At 42.2% G+C, this 6000-nt stretch overlaps 1 pseudogene across 1 annotated transcript in view; it reads right to left on the reverse strand.

Annotated features, from left to right (window-relative positions):
• LOC148147042 (NACHT, LRR and PYD domains-containing protein 3-like) overlaps window positions 1-4955 on the reverse strand; it is a 30436-nt pseudogene extending 25481 nt beyond the window's left edge. Inside the window, exons 1-3 of the transcript XR_015760085.1 lie at window positions 4706-4955; window positions 4300-4384; window positions 3023-3191 (exon numbers count right to left, since the gene is read on the reverse strand). The product of XR_015760085.1 is annotated as an NACHT, LRR and PYD domains-containing protein 3-like (transcript). The remainder of the gene's footprint in view (window positions 1-3022; window positions 3192-4299; window positions 4385-4705) is intronic.
• Between the last annotated feature and the right edge of the window lie 1045 nt (window positions 4956-6000).

Consider the following 6000-nt stretch of genomic DNA (forward strand, 5'->3'; position numbering starts at 1 on the left):
GTACCTTCTCCAGCAACTTTCTCACCACCGACGCCAGGCTCACTGGTCTGTAGTTCCCCGCAATATCCCTACTACTCTTCTTGTAAAAGGGGATAACATGAGCAACCTTCCAGTCCTCCGGCACCTCACCTGTATTTAAGGATGCTACAAAGATATCTGTCAGGCCCCAGCTATTTCCTCTCTCGCCTCCCTCAGCAACCTGGGATAGATCCCATCTGGTCCTGGGGATTTGTCCACCTTAATAACCTCTAGCCTACCCAACACGTCCTCCCTATTTGTGTCAGAGTGATCCACTCCACCAAGGATATGCAAGTCCTGGGCCTCCTCCACCACTAAATCCTAACCACCTAATATCTGGAGGAAGAATGTCTCATCTTCTGCCTTGGGACCCTCCAACCACCCAGAATCAATATGGGTTTCACCATTTTCCTCATTTCCCCTTCCCCCACCTTCTCCTAGATCCAACCTTCCAACTCAGCACTGCCCTCTTGAACTGTCCTACCTGTCCATTTACCTCCTACCAATCTGCTCCACCCTCCTCTCCAAGTTATCACCTTCACCTTTATCTACCTATTGCATTCCCAGCTACCTTCCCCCCCCCCCCCCCCCCCCCCACCCCCAACCCAACCCTATCTCTCAGTCCCCTTGGGCCACCCCCCCCCATTCCTGATGAAGAGCTTGTGCCCGAAACGTCGACTCTCCTGCTCCTCGGATGCTGCCTGACCTGGTGTACCTTTCCAGCACCAGAGATTCTGATCTCCAGCATCTGCAGTCTCACTTTCTCATATTTAAAATTAAATTGGGCGATTTTTCTTTTTCAATTTCTTTCTGGTTAGTGCAGACATGCTGCACTGAATTGCTTTATTCTGTATCTTTATATTCCTATCGTACCAAACCCACAACCCTGATATTCAATCTACAAACAATCTGGACTTGGAAATATTCTACCTTTCATTCACTGCAGCTGTTTAATAATCCTGGATCCCAATCCTATCGAGAATTCAGCTAGATTACATCAAATCGAGTGCAATGCTTCATGAAAGCATGTCATTCCCAACTTGGCAAGAACAATTAATGACCGAGCCACTGGGGAGGAAACTTAATGAAATGATAAATTTGCATGTTATTATATTTCACTTTGATGTCATAATCATTATCTGACTTAGCTTGATGGTTCATGTTTCTTCCACCAAGGAATAATTTGTTTTTGGATGTTTCCTTCACAGCTCTGGTCTTAATTTGTAAACATTTTCCCGAAGGTTTTTTTTTACTGTGGAATAGCTGGCATGATATACTTTTATAAATGTATGTCATCTGCCCAAGCATGAAAGGCTCTTCCCTTTAATATGAATTGATAGATTTTCAATTCTTGGTGACAGGCATATTCACTATGGCAAAACTGTATTCATTACATGTAACTTGTTTTTGTTTTGTTTAAAAATATTTTGTAGTTGTAAGAAATCATTTTGAATGAACTCTGCGTGTTAATTTCAAGTCACATTTACCAGTTTGTTTTGTATTTTTTACAATGTGACACATGAGCACGTGGAAAATCTATATTATGATTTGACTAGAGACCAATTACTTCACCTAAAAAGTAGACACAGTGAGTTCAAGGAACTTAGTCAGTGAAAAAAGCTGAATAATTCTCCAGCAACAAACAGCAACAGATTTTACTTAATTATATTTATGACAGTGGGCCAAAATGTATGCACCGTTTATATTCAACATCCAGAATTAACAAGAGGCAAATATGGGAACAGACTTTGATAGAGCACACTACGGAGCATATTGATTAGCAAAAGTAATTAGAACAGTGTCCAGAGATTTCTCAGCTAAACTCACCGAACATGAATAACATGGAACACTACCAAGTCAAGAAAACTTCACAAGGGGTTGTAATTCCTCACTTTCAATGATCTGGACAGGACACTTCTTCAAGAGTCCCTCAACATTACCTGCCTCAGTGACATGAGTGGCACCTTCCTGGTACTTGAACTTGAACTTCATAAGGTGACCTGTTTAAAACTTGACAACATATTTCTTATTTTTTTTAGATTCCCTACAGTGTGGAAACAGGCCCTTCGAAGAGTAACCTACCCTGACCCATGTCCCTCTGACTAACGCACCTAACCTATGGGCAATTTAACATGGCCAACTCACCTGACCTGCACATCTTTGGACTGTGGGAGGAAACCGGAGCACCCGGAGGAAACCAACGCAGACACGGGGAGAAATGTGCAAACTCCACACAGACAGTTGCCGGAGGCTGGAATCGAACCTGGGATCTTGGTGCTGTGAGGCAGCAATGCTAACCACTGAACCATCGTGCCATCCCGTGACAATGTTTCACTTATTTCTAGGTCGAGCCAAACTTAGCTCTTTCAGTTCTGAATTACACAATGACCATAGTGTTAGGGCTTAAACCAAAAGCTGCATACAACATAAACTGAAGAATTCCATCATAATTGATTTGGAACTCACTGGGTATTCCAGCGTCTCCCTTAAAACTGCTGACACCAATCCCTCCCCACCATGGTATTTTTATTTGTGCTCTCTGCTAGGATCTTGTTGCTTGCAGAGCACACACAAGCTATTCTTCCCAGTGAAATATTCATCATGGCATTTCTTCCATCTCGCTAAAACTGATCTGGGGTATCCTGACATTCTCTGATATGTGGTTTTCATCATCACATGAGTTCATCCACTAACCACTAAGCCATGGGGTCCCACCTCACTAATTTCTATTTTGCTCTCAGTTCGTTATCGGTCCTTCAAGTAAACAACTTTTCATTATTGTTTTTTCTTTGAAAAAAATATTGTTTCAGTATTTTCTATTTTCTGGTGCATTTTTATTTTCGTACCCCTGACCCTTACTTTTATTGTTTTTCATATCATTAATGAGATGCACAACCTTGTTACTTTTTCTTAAATTTCCAAAGGTTCCTTCAATTACATGCCCACTTCAATCATTTTACTGATTAATAATAGAATAATGGAAAAATTCTATCATATAACTTACAGCGTAATTTCCATTGCTCAATGAATCAGTTGCTGTTAATGTCAGGGCAATGCTCTCCACCAAGTCTATATTGCATCCTCCAATCTCTCACAGTAGAATCGGGTAATCAGGTTTAACTCCCTGTCGCTGTCACTATTCAGCAATTGACTAATTCCTTTTCCATCATCGTCTGTCCGAAGAAAGTGAACAAAACATGCAATTAAAAAATCTAATGTAAAAAGTTAAAGAAATATCACACCAAAAACCTTCTATTTTCAACCATTGATACAAAATATTAATTTGCAATAAATAATTGTGCGATTTTACTCGCAGACTCTTCCTGTCTCTGTGTAGCAATTTCACAAGGATTAATGGTCTCTTTCTCCTCCTACATGACAGAGTCATAAACCTAAATTGTTTCAGTTCTCATTAGTTATTTCTAATCACTCTGTCCATAGATATTACACATTTAGGGTAGCAGGCTGAACTTGAACACACTTAAGAATTCTAACCCTGCACCATAGGAGCCCTTCATTGCTGTGTTTTATTAGTATATGTTTCTACCCAAAAGTGTTATCACATAAAAATGAGTTCTTTCCCACTGCAACTTCTTTTGTTGTTTTTTTTGTATAACGAGCAGCCACCACCAGTAAAAACTCATGTGTATCCAATTGATGATTTACAAGCGCAGCCTTTTTTGGGCAATGCAATACCAAATATAAACATGGCAGGGGACGTAGTGGGAAGAGAGGGAAGGGATAAAATTGAAATGGAGTTGGACGGGAAATAAAGCACTGTATGCCTCTGTGGTGTTCCATCCCTCTAAAGGCATTGAGATGGACATTCTGCGCCCCATCCCCAAGGACACCTGGGCTTGAATGGAACCACAGAAGGACAGATAGTTACCTCCCTCCACAGCCACACTGCCAGGACCTGTTTTCAATCAGCGTGACCATCCAATTGATGTTACGAGCTGGTTCAGTAAACTGAATTTTGTGTTTCCATGTAGCAGGATCGTGAGCCGAGATGATCTCTCCTGCTGCCACAGATCAAGTATGAGGGGATAAAACAACTGTTTTTGTTCATAGGTGGTCTGCCCAGTGGCCAAGCACCAAATACCATTCATCTGCAAGTTGTGCTCAGGCTATGCAGTCTCCTGAGATGCCTGCCATGCTGTTTACCATTCTGATAGCCACAGTTACTTCTCAGCCTTTCCTGAAATTGTAACATTCTATCCTGGAGTGTCTGATACTCATCAGGGAATATTGCCAGTAACACAGCTGATCTTTGAACTTTACCTTTTCCATTTCTTCCTTTCATTGAAGTACATTGTATTTGTCCCGCATTTACTCCGTCCGTCATAATTTTGCATTTGTTCACAAGCTAAACAAAAGAATATGTACCATTGTTAGACTGATCAAAATGCTGGCGGAATTTTGTTGCTGCTGCTATTCAACAAATGTAAGCAAACTACATTCTAATAACAGCAAAATGATCGTGTTGATATCAAACTGCAATGACACTAAAAATATTTAACTTTATTGATTAAGATGAAGAGTCATTTAGACTCGAAACGTTAGCTTGTTCTCCCTCTGTGAATGCTATCTGACCGGCTGTGATCTCCAGCATTTGTTCTTTTCAGTTCCGATTCCAGCATCTGCAGTCATTTGTTCCCGCACCTTGATTAAGATCTCAGTGTGTTACCTTCTGGTTATATGATTGTCGTAGAGATCGACAGCACAGAAGAAGGTGATTCTGATTTATCCCCTTTTTCACACCTCTCTCAGTGACAGGTTGAGCAGGTTAATATTTAACCGACACTATCAACACCCAGCACAGTCAAGGCTTCCTGTGACCCGGCATGAAACGGTCTCACTCAGTGGGAGCTTCCACATCAATCCCGAAGGAGCGGACTCGGGTTTGAGGACACACCTTGAGGGGCTGAGGCAGCGGAAGGAGCTTCCGGGGCCAGACCTGGAGGGGAGTGACGTCACAATGCCAGAGTAACGTTTTGGACAGAAGGGCTGCTGATTGGTCAGTAACGGTCAGATGACTCACTCTGTTCTGACCTGAAACCTCCATTCACCTTTCCCTCCCCATCAGGTTTAAGGGCAATGGGAGTCAGGCTGGTGGGGGAGCAGTACAGTCCTGGGATTTAGAGTGGGATCTAGACTGCTATTTATAGAATTAATTGCATATTTAATGTTCTTTAATGAGATTCTAACTCTAGGGCCATCTAGTTTGCTGTAAGTTAATTTTAGTAGACATTAATTTTCAATGAAGTAGTTGTGAGAAGATTAAAATGGCAGTACACTGGGTAGTTTGCTTATCATATCGAATGTGGGAAATAAGAGACAATTCGAACAGTCATGCCAACCAAACCTGTGGGACCTGTCCAATTGTAGCTTCTGTCAGATTACATGGGTCAGAGTGGGGACACACTTTGGGGCATTCAGGAAAGTGGGTGGAAAGCGCCATAGGCAGGATTTTTAGAGTCGTGGACACTACCAAGGTTCAGGCAGGTAGCTGGAAGGGACAGGCAGTTGGAGACTGGATAAACCATCTCCAACAAGTATACCGTTTTGGATTTTGAGAGGAGAGGAGTGGAGTGGTGGGTAGGGCCCGATCAGGGGATAACAACAGTAGCTGCCAGAACAGTGCTACCACAGCTGGCACTGTTGTTCAACAGGCAGGATCAAAGTGCAGAAAACCAGTACTAATAGCGGTCTCCATAGGCATTTCTGTGGCTGCAAAAGGGACCAGGATGATGCATGGCCTCCCTTGATCCAGGGTCAAGGATGTCTGTGAGTGGGCTTAGAACATTGTCAAAAGAAACAATGAGTTGAAGCTGTACAGGACATTGGTTAGGCCACTTTTGGAATATTGTGTGTAATTCTGGTCTCCCACCTGTAGGAAGGATTTGTGAAACTTGAAACATTTCAGAAAGTTTATAAAATCATGAAGGGGCATGGATGGGATCAATCGAAAAAGTATTTTCC

Source organism: Chiloscyllium plagiosum, unplaced genomic scaffold (assembly GCF_037043375.1).
Source record: "Chiloscyllium plagiosum isolate Xiang-an unplaced genomic scaffold, Cpla_swu_hap1 HiC_scaffold_18, whole genome shotgun sequence".
NCBI classification, from domain to species: domain Eukaryota; kingdom Metazoa; phylum Chordata; class Chondrichthyes; order Orectolobiformes; family Hemiscylliidae; genus Chiloscyllium; species Chiloscyllium plagiosum.